Source organism: Lycorma delicatula, chromosome 5, assembly GCF_047948215.1.
Source record: "Lycorma delicatula isolate Av1 chromosome 5, ASM4794821v1, whole genome shotgun sequence".
Taxonomy (NCBI): domain Eukaryota; kingdom Metazoa; phylum Arthropoda; class Insecta; order Hemiptera; family Fulgoridae; genus Lycorma; species Lycorma delicatula.
The window spans coordinates 20,394,289-20,417,806 of record NC_134459.1 but is presented as its reverse complement, the minus strand read 5'-3'; the positions used below and the strand labels follow the sequence as shown (position 1 = coordinate 20,417,806).

The 23,518-nt window shown below is 30.3% G+C and overlaps 3 non-coding genes across 3 annotated transcripts; all 3 read left to right on the top strand.

The window, feature by feature from the left end:
* The first annotated feature begins 12,571 nt into the window (after window positions 1-12,571).
* On the top strand, window positions 12,572-12,665 carry TRNAY-GUA (transfer RNA tyrosine (anticodon GUA)). The gene is made up of 2 exons: window positions 12,572-12,608; window positions 12,630-12,665. It is a non-coding gene; the product is annotated as a tRNA-Tyr (tRNA).
* A 1,779-nt stretch (window positions 12,666-14,444) lies between these two features.
* On the top strand, window positions 14,445-14,537 carry TRNAY-GUA (transfer RNA tyrosine (anticodon GUA)). The gene is made up of 2 exons: window positions 14,445-14,481; window positions 14,502-14,537. It is a non-coding gene; the product is annotated as a tRNA-Tyr (tRNA).
* Window positions 14,538-21,691: 7,154 nt separating this feature from the next.
* Window positions 21,692-21,785, top strand: TRNAY-GUA (transfer RNA tyrosine (anticodon GUA)). Its single transcript has 2 exons — window positions 21,692-21,728; window positions 21,750-21,785. It is a non-coding gene; the product is annotated as a tRNA-Tyr (tRNA).
* Window positions 21,786-23,518: the final 1,733 nt, after the last annotated feature.

The following is a 23,518-nucleotide window of genomic DNA, read 5'->3' as shown; positions in this document are numbered from 1 at the left end:
TATTTAGGGAAATTTTCATCAATTTAAAACGATATTAGATAAAACAATATTTTGTTTTTAATTTTTAGCAGTACTACATTACTCTTATATTTTGTGGATTTAAATATTTAAGGATGATTATAACAAGCCGTAATTAAATTAATAAGAAAATTCAGAAAAGGTTACATTCAAGTTAAATACATGTTTTTATTTAGTAATTAAGCTATGGAGTTCTCGATTATAACCAAAACTGATTAAAAAATTAGTATATCTGAAACAATAATTTTATCGGGTGTCTTATAAGGTTGTGAGACTGGCAGATAAAGGTAAATTAAGAATTTTCGAAAACCCAGCGGGTTGGTCTAGTGGTGAACTCGCCATCGCAAATCAGCTGATTTCTACGTCGAGAGTTTTAAGGTTCAAATCATAATAAAAGCGGTTACTTTAATTCGGATTTGAATAGTATGTCGTGGATACCGGTGTTCTTTGGCGGTTGGATTTCAATTAACCACGCATTTCGGGAATGGTCGACCTGAGACTTTACCATAATACATTTACATTTACACATACTATCCTCATTCATCTTCTAATATAATACCTTACGGTGGTTCCGGAGGCTCAACAGAAAAAGAAAGAGTTGTTGTTAATAAAATTTTGAGAAAAATATTTTGCCTTGTAACTGACAACATAGTGGGTAGTGAAGGAAGCATCACATCTTTCAACTGTACATATTATATTAAAGAGTCCGAATGTAGTTAGATGATTAAAAGTAGTAAATTGAGCTGGGTGGGACAAATCGCGAGAACGGATAACAACAAAAAAAACCGAGTTAGAATATTTAACTGGGAGATTCAATAGAAGTTCGGATAGACCCAGGCGTCGTTAGGAAAATAATGTTATGTTTGATTTAGGGCAAGTTGGGTCAAGGGACCGTGATTGGCTCAAGGTAGGGAGAATTGGAGGGCTTTGGTTAGTGCGATTATGTATTTTCGAATTCCTAAGGCCGTGGAATAAATAAATATGGAGTAAGTAGTATAAAATTAAAATGCATTCTTGTTAATTATATCACTTGTAGGATTATATCTTTATCGATTAGGTTTAATCTTCATAATTTGCTTTATGATAAGTGTATAAAAATGTGGAGTGGATTATTTTATTCAGTAACTTTCTCCATGAAATTGTACAATTTTATTACATTATTCAAATTTTTCAAATTATTCAAAATATGAAGAAAAAAATTAATAAAAAGTCATCTTTTTTGACAAATTTATTACCTGACCTTAAATAAAAATGTCTAACCAAGTAATAACTAATACCAATATATCTAATAGGCTATTAATAAATAATACATTCATATTTGTTCTCAAGTAATTTTGATTTTTTTGCATCGTAATTTTTCAGTTAACGATCTTTTTACACGACTGTCCAAAAAGGAGTATAATGTATTTAGGGTGTGTATGTGTTCATTTATTTCACCGTAGCAGCTCAACGACTAAACGATTTAGATGCTTGACCCCGCGTTGGAATCCTTACGTTACCGGAAGTGTATTAGGCTATCTAAATATGTATATAGTAGTAGAGATTTTATGGTTAAGTACAAACTTTAATGAATTCAATTAATGAACTGTGAGCTTCTGTCAGTGTGTGAGCTGGATTTAATAGAATGAATCGAATCAGTCAACTGAATACTATTACAAAACTAATAGAATTAAATTTACTTTAAATAAATAAAATAAATTTAAAAAAATGTCTATTTAGTAAAAATTTCTGTTTAATAATAATGAGTTTCCCGCGGGGATTGCGTGTGAGACTAGAGTGATAAGATGATGCTAGTACTTCGTGCGATGTAAATCAATCACCATCAACTGGAAACAAACGGAGTACCTCGGGGAGCAGTTTTGGGAGGAACAATGGGATGCTCTTATAATATCTCTGCAAACAATTGTCCGATTTTCAAAATTCAAATGGGATATTTGTTAGTAGGCGAAGGTTAACTTTTGCATGAATCTGGTACACTCTCGATTTAATACATCACGGTTAACCAATCTTCTGATTTTCATTCATTAACGTGATCTGTATATTTTCATCTGTGTTAATGACATTAATGAAACTGCACGTGTTCTTGAAATATTTTTTGCCCAAAAAGGATTGAATGTATTTAAGGTGTATTCCTAATGTTTGTTCCACCCGGAACGCAAAAACCAAATTCGTCCACAAATAAAACGAGAATCTATAACCGCCACTAACTAATAACCCGACCGACAAAAGAAAGACTCAGCAGCAAGGAACATTGTCCAATTGTCCAGGTTCCACCATTAATAGGAATAGAATAATAAACTTCCGCTACCCTTGGGTTCCGTTCTGTTTGTTCCACAGTAGCAGCTCAACGGCTCAACCGATATAGGTGTATGTCCCCGCGCTGGAATTCTTATATTACCGGAAGTGTCGTAGGCTATCTTTATCGTAGGCTATCTTTATATATATATTTCTTGTGTGCGTGTGTATGTCAGTGAACTCCTCCTAAACGGCTGGACCTATTTTGATAAAATTTGTTGTGTGTGTTCAAGGGGATTCGAGAATAGTTTAGATTCACAATTTGATCCGATAGAAAATGTTTTTTTAATTAATTTATTTATTTATGTGTTGTTGTTGATCTTGGGATAGTTAAGGTTCACAATTGGATCCGGTAGGCAGAGAGAGCTGCGATCGCGTTTTAAATTTTTTTTTAATTTTTGGCGTATCAGTCAGAACCGGTCATTGGTGCTGCGATCGGATTCTAGGAAATTTTTTATTTTTTTATTTTTCACATACCAGTTACTTGCGTCGTAGCTTAATGTTGTTATTACATTAAAATTCGTATTTTTAACGGTCTACTGTGTTTAGAGAGTAGTTCGAATTAAATCGGATAGGTAGTGCTGTTCTGACAATTGGATTTATTTACATTCTGAATTTTATAAAGTTAAAGGTGAAATTTTATGAAGTTCCGTAATGTTTTGTAAGTTTCTTAAAGTTCAGTATTAATTGTAATGATTTTGCAGCCACAACCCTTTTCGTTAAAAAATTATTTTCAACCGAATACTGTGATTAGAGAGTGGTGTGAATTAAATCCGATAGGTAGTGCTGTTGTTTTGCCATTTGGATTTATTTACATTCTGACTTTTATAAAGTGAAAGGTTAAATTTTGTGAAGTTCCTAATGTTCATTGTTTTTAAGGTTTTATGAAACTTTCAATTGTATTCATTTAATTTGTATGTACTCAAATTTAGCAATAGCGAAGCGTTGCCGAGTCTGCTAGAATTGCGCGCTTATTGAGAATATTATTTATTTAAAAACGTTTTAAAGTGTAATTAAAAAATATACATTGTGCAAATTTGTAAGATGCAGTATTGACGTGAGTATTTTAAATGATTTTTCAAGAATTTTAATGATGTATACACGTGCATTCTATAACAATCAACTTAACCTACAAATTTAAATTGTCAGTTCTCATTTGATTCTATGCAACTTATGAAGTATTGAATAGCTCTTTGAAAATAAAAATGTCCGTTTGTAAAATAAATTATAACATTTATAAAATTAAAATATAATTTACGTATAATAATTATAGTTTAAAGTATATTTTAAAAATTGAAGTTATAATTTTTGTAGCTGATTAATTTTATAAAAATTTTCTAAAATTGTTTTTAATTTACAATTATCTAAAATTTGGTAAAATAGATGTTAAAATAAAGAATGAGAAAAATGATAAAAATTTCTACTAAAATTTTAACTACGTTGCTTTTTTTACAGTGCTTTAATTTTTTTTAATTGATTAATTAAGCTATCACATGGTTATGAAACTTCAAAATTATTACTTTTTTAAAAGTACTTTTTTAAAATGATCTTAAATGAAAATTAGAAGTAGGGTGGATGAAAATTTATTAATTACACTAATTATTAATTTTACGACGTTTCGATTTTTTAATTCAATTTTCGTTAGACATCTCAATATTTAGTGAAAATAAATATTAACCATACTACACATAAATAATGAATAAATCCATTACAATAATACAACAATCACAAACTGATAATACTCATACTAATGAAATTTCGTCCACATTCCTGCCAATTTTAACTTAAATAAGTTACTTATATTTAGGTGTTGTGCATTTATTACAGAACAATGCCACGTCAGGACAACTTCTGTCGGGTCCGCTAGTGTATATATATATATATATATATTAACATATATTCATATATAATTGGAAAATTGGAAAAAAAATTATAATATATACAAATACTATACGTAAAATTGTCACCCGCACGCTTTTTAATTATCCTATATTAAAGAGCAATGTATTTTTTTGACAGTCGTGTATTTTAATTTTTAATATTTAACTCTTTTTTTTCAAATAATTACAGTTATTTTAGCAATAATTATTTTTAAAAATAAAAATAAAATCTTATTTTAATATACAATATAAGAAAGAAAATTTATATAATAATTATTATTAAGACATACACGAAGTAATGCAAGAGAGAAAAGTTTTTAAAATAATTATTATATTGGCTATATTGTCAGGGAAATTTTAAAGTTGCGATCACGTTACAGACAGATCACACAGTTGCACTTCATAATGCTATTCAACTGTGTGATCTGGTGTGATCAGGTAACGTTTTACGAAACTTATTAGCTAAATTGCCGAAAAATATTTGAAAAAGTTTTATTTATTAATTCACTTTTATTATAATGCAATGGAGTGGCCTAAATGATTAACTTATTTGACTGCTAATTCAAGTAGTTAATAGTTTTAATTTAAAATACCTGACAATGTAACTAGTAGCAGGTATGCTCATTATACGAACAAGGGACTCAGTTATCGACGAGATTCAAAGCAAGAAACCTGCATGAGTATGAAGAAACGGAAAAACTTTCAGAACATGTTCTACTGGTCAAAATATGAAAAAAAAATCATATAAACACAGACCTCAAACGATTTGTTTTCCAGATACGGCTAGCGAAAGATAAGATAATAATACGGTTAGCTCTTCTAATAGAAAGAAGTCTACTGTATTCGGATTAAAATTAAGGAATAAAGTTAGTGGTTCCTCATGTAATCTGAATCGGGAAATAGGATAAAACAGGTCCCAGATCTGTAACTTCAGTATATTTTAAGATATCCGACGCAAAACACAAAATTCGGTGTCAAAAAAAAAATTTTTTTTAGGTTTATAGTACAATATAAATGGCTAATAAATGCGGAATATTTAACAAAACTTGTAGAAGATTTAATTCTGAAAACATTTATGTAAATACAGGCAATAAAATGTATACAAAAACTTTTAAAAATCTGATTTTTATTGTAGCAAAACAAACCAAAAAAAAAGACAGAAAATCGTATTATTCATTCTGTAAGTAATAAAGATTCTTTTTAAACATTCTTCGATGCAACAGCATTTACGAACGAAAGGGTAATTTCCAACGAGATCGTTTTCTGTTGAACGCCAAGTAAATCATCGTGTTAATGATGCATATCGGTGTGATTGAGCATATCTAATGTAGCCCAGGCACTTGTACAAGCGGAAATTCATGTTGCACTTGTTTGTTAAAAAATAAGAAAGGCGGATCCTACGGAAAGAAAGATCTTTATCCTTTCCTTTATCTTTTTCCTTTCAAACTTCTGTCATCGGCTTCTAGATAGCGTTGATATAGTAAATTCAATTTTATTTACTGATGAACCCCCTTTTACGAGAAAACGTAGACTTCAATTCTAATAATAGTCATTTATGGAGGGGAGTCAATCCACATGTTACTGTGGAAACTAGTTTCCAACATAGATTTCACGTTAATGTTTGGTATGGCAGTATTTATGACAAATTTCACGGACTATTTGGTGTCAACCTTACGGAATATGCATAAAAAAAATAATTTGCCGGTTCTTTTGAAGGATGTACCTTTAAAACTAGATTGCAATTGATTTTCCAGAACGGTGGTGCAACGCCACATTTTTCTATAGTAGCTAGAAATCACTTGAATGATAATTTCTTAAACTGGATGGCCAATTGATTGGTCCCTCACGATCATCCAACTTAATGCTACTAGATTACTTCATTTGGGTCTATCATTATACTAACAAAATGCTAATACTAAAGAAGAGTTACTCATTAAATTCGAAATACTGTTGAATTTGAGGTGATACCGACAGGAGATACTGAGATAATATGGAAAAACACTGGAAATATTTTACATCAGGCAGAGTGTTGTGTACATTGTGAAAGAGTGAATTATTGTGACTGGCGATAATATTTCCAAAAACCACTAGCATATTAATTTTATTAAAATTAAATATTGTGTAATTTATTTATTAGCACAGAAACAACAACAAGTCTTACGCCCACTTAGGGTTTTACTGATGGATGAAAATGAATTTTGTAGCATGTGATAAATGCCACACGCCTGACTGCGATACGAAATCGAGACCTCCGTATAAGAGGACGAGACGCTACCATTCCTTCACGGAGATTGGCAATAATAAGCAGGTATAAATAGTAATTGAAAATAAGTAGAATTTTCAAATCCAGAAGATAATTATTATATTCCTACAACTTTTTTTCTGTTAAGAATAAAAAAATATATATATATATGTATATATATATATATATATATATATATATATATATCATGACTGAAGTGTTTTCAGTACGTTTTGACCTATTTATAAATATTAAAATAAAATAAAATAAATTTTCTAACTTCCTACACGTCGAGATCATATTTCGCATATATGTACATTTCATCAGAGAACCGTAATAATATTTTTAACAGATTAAATTCAACCACGTTATGTTTGGTTAATTAATTATGCTTGCAGGTATATCAGATTTGTAACTAGGATGTGCGACTGATAGCAAAATATCAAATAGGATACATCAACGTCAATATATGTTCAACGTCACATCATATACGGTCATTATCATTCATAATGGGCATTCATGCTTAACTATTTTGGCATTGATATCTGATAACGATTATGACATAAGTTTCTTGTAACATACAGTTGTTCTTGTCTTACATTAAAAATTAGTTTTCAAGTTAGTAAGCGTGCCAATTTTATATGAACTAAATTTTTTCGAAATCGGATAAATTGTAAACTTAATTTTTGTATCTTTATACATAATTCTATAATAACTTACAGAGAATTCGAAATATGATATTTTATAATAAATTCGTATACAATAATTTCATGCTTATGCCAATCTTCGAGTCGGAGCGGTAGCGTCTCGGCATTTCATACGGAGGTACCCCGGGTCCGAATCTCAGTGAGGCATGGCATTTTTCATAAGCTACAAATTTAAATTTTCACGTTCCCACGTAAAAGCTTCTATGTAACCTTCTGTGGTAAATTAACTCGTCAGTAAAAAAAATAAATAAATAAAATTTATAAAAATAATTATGATATAAACTATTTGTACACAGTAAACAACGTACGCTATTGTATATGAATAATATTTTCTATCGTGTTTTTGTAATTAATAATTGATTTATACAAAGAATAAGTTATAATAAACGATTATTAAAATAAAATTGGTACAGAGAAACTCAAAAATTGTTTACTAAAAAAATTAATAAAAGGAAAAAAAATAAAATTGGGTGTACATCCTGACTATTAAACAATTATCCTATATTATTCCCTTGTATATGCAAGGGAATTAACAAAAATTAAAATATCAACACAAACACACTTGGAAATAAATAAATTTAAAAGAAACGAGAAAAATGATGGCGAAAACCTTTTCTCGTAAATGAATAAATGTCTTCGCTTTTGAATTGTAAGTAATCAAAATTGTAGAAACTGTAAAATTGTGGGAGTAATAATAGGAAATAAAACGTCTCGTAGTAACTTTTACTTTCCCATCTAGATAGCGCTATAGCTCTAGAAGGGAAAGTATTGTAATCGGTACAGTTTGACCATAAGCGATTTTCACTGTTTATTGAAATTTGAGGTGTGAATACGTCAAGATCCTAAGAAACCCAAAAAACCGGATGGAAAATTTCCGGATGTTAATATTCGTACGTACACGCGCGTTCAATGTTGGTCCCTAAAATTATCCTATATTTTCAAAACTACTGGACCGATTTTTATCAAACTTGGTGAAATTATATCTATCTATATATGGGGCATTGATGCCATTAAATTTTCAAATTAAAAGGTCAAGGGGGTGAGGCTGTAGAGCAAGACCACCATCATTATCTAAAGATTTCGCCTAATTAAGGTCACATTTGTTAATAATTAAAAAATAACAATATTTGCAAAAAAAGTTTGCAAAATCGCATCCCCACCGCAAAAAATGCTGTTGTAGTCTTTGTTATGTCGTGACATCACAGATGAGCAGTAGAATTAGATAAATAATAATACTTCAAAGTGTAAAAAAACTAACTCGGTCTGGTTGGGTCTCGAATTGGATCCCGGTTGACTTGGTACCTGGTGTGTTAAGCCTCTCGGATACACCAGTCTGCCGACCGCACAAGCGAAATTTGTCGTGAAATCACACTAGTTTAATTAGTGCCGATTTTCGCCGCTAGTATCGCCATACCCAAGCGAATTAAATATGCGCGCGCTTTGGTTAGAACCATTAAATTAAATAAACGAAAAAATATTATTTGCGTAAGATGATAAATATTTTAAATTAAGTCGTGTGTGTCGTGCATCAGAAACAACCCATAGTTGTCAGGTTTTTTTTAATTTGTAAACAAAACAATTAATTACTAAATATTTACTTATTGAAAGGCTTATTTTTTATTTATTTTCCCGGTTATATATTATGTAACTATACAAAATACTATGTATAAGTGAACGTATATCATGTCAGTTGTGCGAGTCGGGATTTTATCAGATCTTGACATCTCGTGATCACCTCTAATAAAACGCAATTTTAGCATTGAAATATTCTTGAAGAATATGTATGTATACGAATTTACTAGTGTAGAATAATATTAAAGTATGAGAACGGCTTCATAATATGAAGCCGTTTTGAAATATTATTTCATAACGGAAGGATAGTTGGAGGAAGAAACAATCGCGATCTACACAGTTACAAAATTAATACTAAATAGTATGTTGCAAATCTTTGTCAGCCATCTTCGATTCAATCAAACAGTTCTTTTTTCAAATAGGAGAGTAGACATCCGATAAATTATTTTTATGTACAATCTTACGAGAATAATGATGGAAAAAACTCTTTCTCGATAAATACCTTCATTTTCGAGTTATAAGCAATTACGTTTGCAAGAACAGAAAAAGCGTGGTAGTAATAAAACGAGGTAAGACTACTTGTAGTATCGGTTTAATTTCATATTATCTTCAAAATTACACCCAATAACAATCTTTAAACAGTTAATATTGTTATTAATGGACTAAATACTAATAATAACAGCCTTCGCAATAATAAATAACAATAATAATAATATAATAATTTGCAATATTACTACAAATTAAATGGCTAGGTCAACTGATATTATTTGCTTTATCACAATATTTTTAAAAAAAATTAGTAAATCTTTTCAGTCCTAAATAACTTAATACAATAAATTTGAAAATTATAACAATTTAAAAATTTTGAAATTTAAAAAAAAATATATATATACTCGTGTATATATATATATATATATACAGGTATGCAGATATACAGGCACACAGCGTATGCAGATAAAAAGGAAGAGGTGACTCATTTTAAATGTCAAAATATTTCTTTAGCTACAATGAAGATAGCGGAAGGTCAGGGAGTTCTGGCCTCCCCATCGGGGTCCTGACGGGGGGAGGGCAGTAAAGGCCCTAAGCTAGGGTGGCTTTATTCGTCGCCACGGCTCACGGGTGCGACTGAGGTAACGTCTATTAGGCGAACGCCGGTCGCCCCTTGTGGGTTTAAAGATGGCATAAAAAAAAAACTACAATGAAGATATACTACGTTACTGACGAGTCACTTCCGTTCGTCATTATAAGCGATAAAAGTCACATTGCAGTAGAAAAAATGTCATAATTTTTGTAGTTATAGTGTCATGTCGGTATGACACTACAACCCGTGTAATTATAAACAATATTACATACTGTATTTATATATTAAGAGCATACCAAACAAACCAAGAGAGAAGTTTTTGAAGTTTGGTCACTAAATCTGATATGTCATTATATCCTATGTCACTATAAATGATACTTACTATATATATTCTCTAATATATATATATAAGTAATATATAACATATATATATATATATATATATATATATATATATATATATATATACAATAATATTATATATATATATATATATATATATATATATATATGTATGTATTAGAATAGTAAATCATCTCATATTTTACAACAATGAGGTTTTGTTGTATTACTTTACAAAAATGAAAGTTATTACTTTTCATTTTGGCTTCTCACTTCAACATCTTAAGTATCTTACTTTATTTATTTTTATTAATTTAGTTTTATCAAATAATAATACATCTAATAAGTTAAACTGAAAGATGATGTATGTGTACGGTAACAGAGCAATGCCTTTAAAACTAGTACTGATATATTTAATAATAAATTTCAGAACAGAAAAGGAATAAGTAAATCAGTGACCAGAATAGTAGAACGATTTGAAAAAACCGGTCGTTCTTGTACAAGTCGTCCTTGTACAAGGAAGCCAAAAACTGCTTTTAATGATGAAAAATTATTAGATGATTTACAGACTTTTTTTGAGGACCGTCATTCAACAAACCTGTAATCCAACATGACATGAATTATTTCTCAGTTAAAAAAAAATGAGAATAAAAAAATTTTTTTTAATTTCTGAACTCAACGTTATATTCTTGTATTAATTAAGTGATTCAATTACATTACTGCATCGCTTCGGTTATGTATTTGGTTTTTACTTCCTTCTGCGAAGTAAAGGAAGTATTGTGATCGCGATAAATTTCGATATTCAGATTTTAACGGAAATACTAATTTTTACCATCCCTGAATCCATTTTGATTAGTTTCGGCGTGACGTATGTACGTACGTACGTATGTATCTCGTAGAACTCAAAAAAGATTAGATTTAGAATGTTGAAATTTTGGATTTAGGATTGGTGTAACATCTAGTTATGCACCTCCCCTTTTGGTTGCAATCAACTGAACCAAAAGTGCCCAAAAAAGACCAAATTAAAAACAATGGATTTTTTTGCTTTTTCTTAACTGTAATAAGCCGCATTGAGAGCTTTTCAACGATATATCGTAAGTGGTGCAATTTTCATTGGTTCCAGAGATATAATCAAATTAATTTTTAATTAATGAAATATTTCGATTTTACAAGGGACACATCGATTCGAATCAGAATTCATCTCCTTTTTTCTTAACTTTTTTTTTTTAATTTAAACAAATTGTAATAAATCAACCTCTGATTGTATTAACCTCTGATTGTAAACAAAATTTTACGATAAATAATAATTCAATAATAACAATAAAATAAAAAAAGATAGGAAGAAATATCAGAAGTTATGAGTGAAATAAAATCTTATGTACGTAGTTTTAAAAATGTGTATATGTTATTTAATAGGCGTACAAGAAAGTCATGTGGTGTCCACATTAGTTTTTTTCGACAGTTATCGTTTTGTTTATATCTTCAGAATGAAGTGACCGACTTTTGAGAAATTCTGTACAAAAATTTCTGAAGAATGTTCAATATTGCCATCTAATTTAAGTTACAATTGGTCAAAGGGGTAAAAGATATGGCCACTTAATTATAAAAAATTGTACCTATAGAGTGAATAATATTAATACGTAATTCTTTACTTGTAAGCCCTTGATATTTGAAACCCGTGGTATTTTATATATTCTCTTAATTTACACAAAGATTCAGTAAAACGAATATGACCAGTAAAATACTATGAAAATTAAGAAATTAGCTAAATAGGAAATTTGGGGTTAAGTTCTAACTAAAACATTGCCACTGCAATGCATAACAAGAATATATTTTTTATTACCCCTCTTTAATATAAAATATTTAATAATTGAAATAACATTTAAAAAATTAAAATACGTATTTCTAACAGTGTTTTAAAAACCAAATACTGTCTCGTTAAATGTTTTTAGGAACAAAAATGGTTATCGTTTTGTGGGTTTTATGAAAATCTTTGTTATATATTCATTAAAAAGCGATCTCTTTTCGGCCTTCCCTCGTAACGATTTCAAATAGTGAGCTCTTCAACCATTTTGAAAATTTTATTTTCAAATTTTAAAAATTGTTATTTTCATAAAACAGCATAATTTTCTTCATTTGTTTAATCATTTTTCCTGATCACACTCTCCTTTCTGTCGGTTTTAAAACTTCCACATATTCATGTTCAATACTGAATAATATTTCTTAATTTCTCTGTATGAAAATCATAAAATCTACTTCCGTTAACTACATACCGAAAAAAAAAATCTTAAAGATATTTTCAAAGACTTTTGAAAGAATCTCTATTTCAAAGACTTTTATACGTGACGTAAATAAACGAACTTAAAATCTTGTTTTAACACATATTTAACATTTTTTAAAACCATAAATGTATTATAATCAAGTTAACAAGCAACCTCTGGTAGCTCAGTTGGTAGAGCGGTGGACTGTAGTGTGGTTATAACCTTGAAGATATCCATAGGTCGCTGGTTCAAATCCGGCCCGGAGGAATTTTTTTATTCAATAAATCCTTTCAAAAGCTTAAAACTGAAATGAAAATTTTACAGATATAAAAAATCTGAACACCACATTACTTCCTTGTACGTCTATTAAATTAAATATACACATTTTTGTACAATCAGAGGTTAATAATTATTAATAAATAAATATATTTAAATTAAAAAAAGGAAAAAAACGGAATGAAGTCGCATTCGAACCGATGTGCCTTCGCCTTTAAACATCAAAATATTTCATTAATTATAATCTTATTTGGCTGTAAGTCTGGAACCAATGAAAATAAGTACCACTTATGATATATAAGTGAATTATTAATTATTATTATTATTTATTGTAAAAAAGTTTTACAATCACAGGTTAATAATTATTAAATCAATATAGTTAAATTAAAATAAAAGAAAAGTTAAAAGAAATAAATATAAAACAAACCGTAAAAAATAAAACAAAAGGAGATGAAGTCTGATTCGAACCGATGTGCCTTCCCTTTAAGATCCAAATATTTCTTTCAAAAAGGGAAGTACGACAGTGTTTAAATCGAAAATTTCAACATCCTACGGCTAATCGTTTTTGAGTTATGCGAGGTACATACCTATACATACGTACGTACATACGTCACGCCGAAACTAGTAAAACTGGATTCAGGGATGTTCAAAATGGATATTTCCGTTGAAATATGAACACCGAATTGTTTCGTGATCACTACGCTTCCTTTAATTCGTACAAGGAAGTAAAACATCTGATATGGACACCACATGGCTTCATTGTACGCCTATTAAATTACATATAGAATTTTTTTTTTTAAATGAAACGTACATAAAATTTTATTTCATTAATAACTTCTGATATTTCTTCTTATTATTTTGCTTAATGATATTATTGAATTATTATTTATCGTAAAATTTTGTTTACAATCAGAGGTTAATAACTATTAATAAATTAGAAAAAAAGTTAAGAAAAAAGGAGATGAATTCTGATTCGAATCGATGTGCCTTCCCCTTGTAAGATCCAAATATTTAATTAATTAAAATTGAATTTGACTGTATCTGGAACCAATGAAAATTGCATCACTTATGATATATCGTTCAAAAGCTCTCAATGAGAGCTTATGACTGCAATTAAGAAAAAATACAAAATTCAAATTCTTCAGATTTTTTCGGGCTTTTTTGGACACTTTTGGTTCAGTGTCATCAAAAAGGGAGGTAGAAAACTAGAAGTTACAACATTTCTAAATTCAAAATTTCAACGTTCTACGTTTAATCATAGTTTTTGAGTTATGCGAGACGTTACATACGTATGTTCAGACGTCACGCCGAAACTAGTCAAATTGGTTTCAGGGTTGGTAAAAATGGGTAGTTTCGTTGAAATCTGAAAACCGACATTTTTCGCGATCACAATACTTCCTTTACCTCGTACAAGGAAGTAAAAAAAAATTCCTTGGTCATTACTAAAAAAGAATTATTTTGCAAGTAATTTTAATTTCGACTAATGGATCTCCTTTGGGTCGGATTTAAACCGCAATCTATGGATATCTTCAAATATTTTTAATCACTACAATCCAGGAATTAAGTACGGTGAATAGAGTAATACCTTTAAAAGAGATGTGGGATTTATTTAATAACAGATTTCAGAACAGTAATTTAATCATACAATTAAAATTTATTATAATCCTTTATACGTGACGTACAATATATGCGTATTATAAATCTTGTTTTCACCCATATAATACATTTTTTTAAAAATCTTAAGTAAAATACAGTTACGATAAAATGTATCCTCTGGTAGCTCAGTTGGTAGAGCGGTGGACTGTAGTGTGTAACAACCTTGAAGATATCCATAGGTCGCTGGTTCAAATCCGGCCCGGAGGAATTTTTTTTTCTCCAATCCAAAAAAAGCTTAAAATTGAAATGAAAATTTTACCGACCAAATAATCAGAAACGGTAGATTAATTAATCATTAAACAATTATATTGATTTTCCAATCTCCGTGGCCGAGTGGTAGCGTCTCAGCCTTTCATCCGGAGATACCTCAGGTTCGAATCCCAGTCAGGCATGGCATTTTTATTATTCGCAAAAAATTGTCATTTGGACAAAATGACCACAGTAGTCAATGACCGTAACATTGAGATTTTTTTAAAGTTATTTCTGTTTTTAGTTGAACATTTAAGTTTACTTTTTTTTTAAAGAAAAACATAACGTAACAAAGATATTATTACATAATTACATGAATTATTTATTGTACTTAAGAATTCGTAAGTGCATTACATACTATCACAATAGCCGAAAAGCCGCCGTATACCAACTGATCTATATTCTGTCTATCCGCTTTTCCAGAGCGTATAATTTTTTTAATTACATACAAGGAAAGCATTATATAAACGCATATTTTTATGTATAAGTGAAAACGAAAATAAAAGAATTATTGTAAATTGTTTTTACATCAATCAACAATGTATAGGACGTAGGTGGAAAATGAAATATATTCGCATTATTGCTTGTAATTATAAATACAAAATATAAATATAATCAAACCAAACTTAACAACCTAGACTATCATCGCTCGTTAACCTTGATTAGCGATCAAAGGTCAGCGAGCGAAATGAGCGTAGGTTAAGTTTGAGTAGATATAACTATATGGCCGGCCGCCGTGGCGCGAGTGGTAGCGTATCGGCCTTTCATCCGAAGGTCCCGCGTTCGAATCCCGATCAGGTATTACATTTTTCACACGCTACAAAAATTGCCATTCATCTCATCATTTGAAGCAAATACCTAACGTTGATACCGAAAGTTTAAAGATTATATTTATGATTTCCAATTAGCGAGGGTGCATGCAATAAGCTTGATTTTTTCTATTCGCCTACAACTTATACATCGATATACGAGATGTTTCCATAAAATTCTATGCGTTGTATAAAACTCACAAAGTATTTACATTTATTTTAGTTTCTGGTTTCTTTTTGGGGGGGCGAAAAACTTTTACATGTTATCATCGTCCGGAAAACAAAGATAAAATATAAAAACAAAATATAATCTAACAACAAAATTTAAAAACAAAAACAAAAAAATAAAAACTTAAGCTAGGAATTTAAAAACAAAATTAAAACCTAAACTAAAATATTAAACACAAAAATATACAACTAAAAAACTTAAATAATATTTAAAAAACAACTGCACATACACACACACACACACACACACACACACACACACACACACACACACACACACACACACACACACACACATATATATATATATATATATATATATAGAATAAAAATAAAATAAACTTAACAAACTCCGAGAAGAATATAAAAGGTTCCTTCTCAGATAACAAAAAAAAAATAAAAATTTTTAACGAAATTCGTAACGCTATTAAAAGGTATCTAACATATACTAATATTTCTAAGATAAAAATACCCGGTCCAAAACTTTTTTATCGTTGTCCAGGATTCGACAAATGTTCCTGGGCAATTTAAATTTACGACATATCAGCCCTGTTGGTCGCCTGAATTTATATGAGCTTTAATTGATGTCGCAGTAGCAAAAGAGACACTCGGTTTAACGAGGTTTCGAAAGTTAACTGTCTTTTTTTATATTCTCTTAAGGCGGCTGGGAAGGAAAGCTATTGCTTGGTACAGATTTTAAGGATTGTCTTCACTTCTATGAAAGTTGGGCATCTCGATTGTCAGGCAATAAGCTGAATGTGTTCCACAACAGTTAGCACATTTTTCTTCTTCTTGGCAGTTGGTGTCGTTGTGACCTTCTTTCGCATATAGTGCGCAAATTGCAGATTTCGAACAAGAAGTTGTGGTATGGCCGTATCCTTGGCATTGGAAGCATCGTCGTGGGTTGGGGATGAAAGGTCGCACTTGAACCGACAGGTAATCCACTTTAATCTTCTCTGGTGGTACCGGAAGATTAAAAGTTAATACAAGTGTCGTTTCTTTATTCTTTTCATCTCCAAATTTTCCTTTTCATTTCCAAAATTACGAAGTTCATCATTAATTTTATTTATATCCATCTCCAGAAGGTCACGCAAAAAATTACACTCCCCCCCACCCGGTTGGTATTTAGGGTCTTGTGGCAAGTCGAACTTATGTTTATGACACCCATATTGCTGACACGTAACAGGGAGCGACTCTGCTCATCATTAAAAGTTTCTATCAGAATCGTTCTGTCTCGTAGTTTTCTGATGGTTTTTGAAGAAACCAGTGACACATTTGTTTATCAGAAAAGGTGAGACCTTTTGGAGGGAGCCACCCTCCTGATTATTTCGAAGAACAACAAAACGAATATTCTTATATTTTAGATTTGATTCATTAGAATTCAGTATATTTTTCTAGACTAAAAACGATGGTTTTTTCAGATGGACCACCAACCATAATAGAAATTATTTTTGGAACTGAAATTTTTGTCCCACGAGTACCGGCGATATAACAGACCACTCCAACAGAGCGCGCGCTCTGTTGGAGCGCGCTATTTTGCTCTAGCTCCAACTGGAGCTAGAGCAAAATAGCAAAATACAACTGGGTTCGCTCCGGTCCTCAGAGGACATCGTTCGAGACTCATTACGTAGAGCCATTCACCCGTCATCACGATAGTTGCCACCTTGGGTTATGGTTACGCTTCGTAAGGTGTCGCAACATCACCGAGTGTACGTGTAAGAAGAAATAGTGTAGGATGTTGTAATGAGTTGTGTAAGGGTATATGTTGTAAATTGTGTAGTGTTTGTGTATGTATATAGTGTAAAGTGTTCTGCAGCTCATTGTGTAGTGGGAAGTAAAGCTGCAGTGGCTAGGGCCGTGGGGATGCCAACCCCCAGAGTCTTAAAGAATAAGACTCCCCGTCGGGGTAGTTTCTGATAATTATTATTTTTTTAAATTTTTTCTATAATTATATTACTTTGAACCTAAGTTGATGGTACCTCCAAAAAAAAGATAATCAAAATTTTATGATAATTAAATTGTTTTATTTTATATTTCTGCTACGATGAATTATTAACTTGTTATAAATCTTCGTACATGTATTTTAACATAGATATTATTTATTAAGTTATCTTATAGTTAATTAAATATATTAAAAAATAAACAGTGATAAAAAAAATTTACAATCTATAACTACACGTACGAGTACACATGAAGATAAAAATACTTTGTCGGATACATAACTTATTTTACTATATAATTTAATTTATTTCTATCCATCGGCTGTTTATTTAATAAAATTGGAATATAAATGGAGAAATTACATTATCCTTTGCCTTTATTATATTTTATTCGCATTGTGATGTGTCATTTTTTATTTTTATTATTAATATTATTATCTATTCCAAAGAACCAAAGGATCACTAATACCAAGTAATTTCTTCTTTTTTTTTTAACTTTTGTTACAATAGAAATAAAACTACATGTGGTGAAATATTTTTAAGAAATAAATCAATTATTTTAAATATATAACCTTAAATAAATGATGTTCATGACGATCAAAAAATAAATCATAAAAAAAAAAAAAAAAAAAAAAAAAAAAAAAAAAAGAAAATTTAATAGGTACAAAAAAATATAAGCAAAATTAAATACAATTCAAGACAACAAAAAAATATATACAAAAACTACACATCAACCACATAGTTTATTAATACTTAAGTCACATATATTCAATATACGCGAAATAAATTAACTTACACAGTAGGAAGGATGTATAGTAATTGTAAATCGTTTTTATTCAAAATATAAAGAAAAAAAGCTGACAACACAGTTGTACAACTTTCCCGTCACGCGACCAAAAGTGCGTTCCGGGAAAGTCCACAACTGTGGGTTGTTTCTGATGCACGGCTTACACACACATACACATAAAACTTAATTTAAAATGTTCATCATTTTATTTAAATGTAATATTTATTCGTTTATTTAATTCAATGATTCTAACTTTCTTTTTTCTTTTTCTGTTTAGCCTCCGGTAACTACCGTTTAGATAATACTTCAGAGGATGAATGAGCATGATATGTATGAGTGTAAATGAAGTGTAGTCTTGTACATTCTTAGTTCGACCGTTCCTGAGATGTGTGGTTAATTGAAACCCAACCACCAAAGAACACCGGTATCCACGATCTAGTATCCAAGTCCTTGTAAAAATAACTGTCTTTACTAGGACTTGAACGTTGGAACTCTCGACTTCCAAATCAGCTGATTTGGGAAGACGCGTTCACCACTAGACCAACCCGGTGGGTTTCAATGATTCTAACTAAAGCGTGCGCGCATACCGTATTTAATTAGTGCGGGAATGGCGATACTAACGGCAACGGTCAGCACTAATTAAACTTATGTAATTTCACAACTTACATAGAACTAATTTCGCTTGTACGATCGGCAGACTGGTGTAGCCGCGAAGCTTAACGCACCAGCTACCGAGTCAACCAGCTGATTGAGTTCGAGAGTTACTTTTTTTACACTTTAAATATTATTCATTTATTTAATTCTACCGTTAAAATGTGACGTCACAACGTAGCAAACGATTACAACAACTGTACATCAGTGCTACCAACGTTTGAATGAAATATTAACGAAATAAAATAAAATGGTAATTGTAAGCCTGAACGTCCTTAACCTTAATCTTTCTGAAATTGAAGTATGTTGAAAAATATGTTATATAATTAATAAAAATACAAGTTTCAAAAGTCGGAAGAATGAAATTACCTCATTATTCTTCCTCAGAATCTGTATGGCAGTAGCGTTGTTATCAGATGTTTTGGGCACCTCCATAATATAGTCAGGATACAGTGAAGAAAGACTGGATCATAAATGATGTACTCGGGTCTTGTAGTCCCTGTATTTTCTTTTGAAAAAGAACTCTGCGAGATGCCCGTGAAAGTGGTGCTTACAATTTCCTACCGAGGAACGTTTGAACGCACTTCTCACCACGCACGCTCGATTGTCTGTGTATGGGCTCCCGTGTCCGGATGTATGAAATTATATTTGTGATTAATCGCTAAATGTTGATAGCCCTCGTGTTGTAAATAATTATTGTACCGGGAAGAATATACTTTTTACTATAGACAATAAGGTGGCCTGTGTGATAGCTGTTGTAGCTAACTCTACAAGGTGTTATATTGTTAAAAAGATCTGAAACAGTAATTTGGATTTACAAGGTATACAAAAAAAGAATATCGGTACTTACCGGTTATATGGGACCTCTACAAAAATCCAATCGTTTGCGTATATAAAAATAAAATCATCTATACATATAACTTATTGTATATCATTTTTATTTTAAACGTTAATTAGACGAGGTTAGCGAGCGTAGGTTATGTTTGATTTAGATTATGTTGATTCCGTGTAATGACGTATCGCGCAGTATATCAATATAATCTAACTAAACATAATCTACGCTCGCTTCGCTCGCTAACTTCGTCTAATTAAGTTAAATATACAAATTTATATATTTTACGTATTTAAGTGGCCAATAGACAGCTTCATTGTATCCTCACTATATGATGGAGTTACCCAAAACAGCTGATAACAACGCTGCTGCCATTACAAATTCTGAGGAAGAATATAAAGGTAATTTCACTCTTCCGACTTTTGGAACTTATATTTTTATTAATTATATAACATATTTTTCAACATACTTCAATTTGAAAAATATTAAGGTTGGAAACGTTCAGGCTTACAATTACCAATAAAATTAATATTTAAAGTGTAAAAAATAATTTGGTTTGCAACCCTGTGGAATTTAAAATTTTTCGGTCTAAGAGGACGAGAGAAAATGGAATTTCCCAGAGGGAAAAAGAGAAATTCCAAAATGGCGGAATGTCCAAAAAGGCGAACTGCGACACTAACGATCCTTACGGTGACAGCGAGAGACAATATGCCCACTGGGCCACTAGTTTAGAGCATTTTTTGGGGTGGGGGTGCGATTTTCAAATATTTTTTTGGGAATATTGTTATTGTTTAAACGTTAACAAATGCGCCTAAAAAAAATATGACCATAATTAGGCGAGATCTCGAGGTATTGAGGGTGACCTTGCTCTGCAGCCTCACCCGCTTGACCTTTTGAGTTGAAGGTTTAACGGCATCAACACCCCTTATATACAATTAATGTGACCAAGTTTGATCAAAATTGGTTCATTAGTTCTGGAGATATCAGATGATTTACGGGTCAAAACCAAACACACGGGCGCGCGCGTACATACGAACATTAACATACGTATAATTTCCATCCGGTTTTTTGGGTTCCTTAGGTGTCAAGACGTCAAGATTCGCTAAAAACCGATTATGCCCAAAGTGGATCGATTAGAATAATTTCCCTTCTTGAGCTATAGCTGTGCTAAGTTAAAAATTGTATTGTATTACATTATTATTTTACGTAAGATAATTTTTGTGTTTTTATTGATTAATTAATTAATTAATGTCTAAACTGTTTCTCTATCAATAAATCCATTTAATGCCTACTCTTATTAATGATATAATTAAATGCTAAAAAGAATAAACAGATAATGGTTACACCATATAGCATTAATACTTATTAGAGTTTATAAATAAAAAATATTAAAAATACGACAAGAAAATTTTCAGAGTCTTTTAAGTATATCATTACTGCTAGCGTACAGGTTGATTTTTTCAATTAAATTTAGAAACTTATGAGATCCAAAGAAAGAATTTTTGAGTACAGATGGAAGCGACGACTGGGATGGACATCGATAGGGTCAATCGCTTTGAACAAAACACCACATCAAGAGACAAAGAGTTGTTGGGAGTTCGGGAATGACAACGACGTCTAATAATGTGGAAAGGAGAAGAAGAAGCATATTTTTTTTATTACTGATTTCCCTTACATTTTCATAAAAATTGTAGTAAAACAGCAAATTTAACAAAATAACAATTGACATTATGAATATGTTTCATAATGATATGTTTCATATGAATGTTTATTCATATATAAACAATACACATTAAATATTTCTTCAATAATATATAAAAATTTATTAAATCTTTCCTTGTATTGCAAAGTAGGTTAAAATGAATCCTCTGGTAGCTCAGTTGGTAGAGCGGTGGACTGTAGTGTAGTTGTAACCTTGAAGATATCCATAGGTCGCTGGTTCAAATCCGGCCCGGAGGAATTTTTTTTCTTCAATCCCTCAAAAAGCTTAAAATTGAAATTAATATTTTACCGACAAAAAAGGACACTACTTGACTTCCTTGTACGTATATTAAATTACATATACAAATTTTTTAAAACTACACACATAAAATATTAATATTATTATTATTTTTTTTATTGTTATTATTGAATTATTATTTATTGTAATTTTTTTTTTAAAGATTTTATATAACTCGCGTTAGGAATAATCAAGTCTTGCAACTGCTGTATCTTTTGATCTATCGTATGAAAATCAATGAAATTTGGTACACGTATATAACTTCGATGACAATACAGCACTACAGTATCGGAATTTGATATTACCTACCCCCACGCCACAACGCGCTACCCCTACGCTAAATTCATGCATTTACTTGAAAATATTCATTTCTCATGAACTATCGTATGAAAATGATTGAAATTTGGTACACGTATGTAACTTCAATGTGTAAAAATAAATATTTTTACTTTTTTAAAAGCTTTAATTTTAGTCTTAAAAAAATACAAAAAAAAAAAACAACAAAAAAATTACAAAAATATGTTTGATTACATATAAAAAATTATTTTTGAAAAAAGCTTTTATTTAACTAATATTAATATTAACATTAATAAAAAAGGAAACAAATTAGAAAACCCCTCTAAAAAGTAAAAAATAAGAATTATTTTATTGAAAATGAAAATGAAGATTAATTGTAAAAATAAATGTTGGGTTGTTTTAAATAAATTATAAAAACTGCGCCACGCTTTTATTTAACTAAATATTTTCATTACTTTTAATTTTTTAATTTAATAATTATTACATTTATTTATTGGTTATTTATTAGATATTTATATAATTGAATTTTTTACTTTTCAGTGCATTTTTATCTTTGTTAATATATTATATTATTTTGTTTAAAATTTCTCAATTTGATTTAATTCTTATTTTTTACTTTTTAGTGGGTTTTTCTAATTTGCATCCTTTTTTATTAATGTTAATATTAATATTAGTTAAATAAAAGTTTTTTAAAAAATAATTTTTTATATGTAATCAAATACATTTTTGTAATTTTTTTGGTTTTGTTACAATCAGAGTTTAATAATTATTAATAAATCAATATATTTAAATTTAAAAAAAAAAGAAGTAAATGAAGTCGGCCTTCCGCTTGTAAGAAAAAATTAATTAATTATATTTTTTTTTGGCTATAACTCTGGAACCAATGAAAATAAGTACTACTTATGATATATCGTTGAAAAGTTCTCAATCAATAAGGGCTTATTACTGCAGTTATGATAGAATCAAAAATCCAAATTTTTGGCGATTTTGGACTTTTTTAGGAACTTTTGGCATAGTCGACTGTAATCAAAAGGGGAGGTGCACAACTAGATGTTACAGCAGTCCTAAATCCAAAATTTCAACATTCTACGACTTTCGTTTTTGACTTATGCGAGATACGTACGTATGTATGTACACACGCATGTACAGACGTCATACCGAAACTAGTCAAAATAGATTCAGGAATGGTGAAATGGATATTTCCGTTGAAATCTGAAAACCGAAATTTTTCGCGATTACAGTACTTCCTTGTACTAAAAAAGAATTACTTTCAAAGTCATCTGAATTTCGACTAATCTACTCCGGGTCGGATTAAACCAGCGATCTATTGATATCTGCAAGATTTTTAATCATACTACAATCAGGCGATTAAATACGGAGAATAAAGTGATGCCTT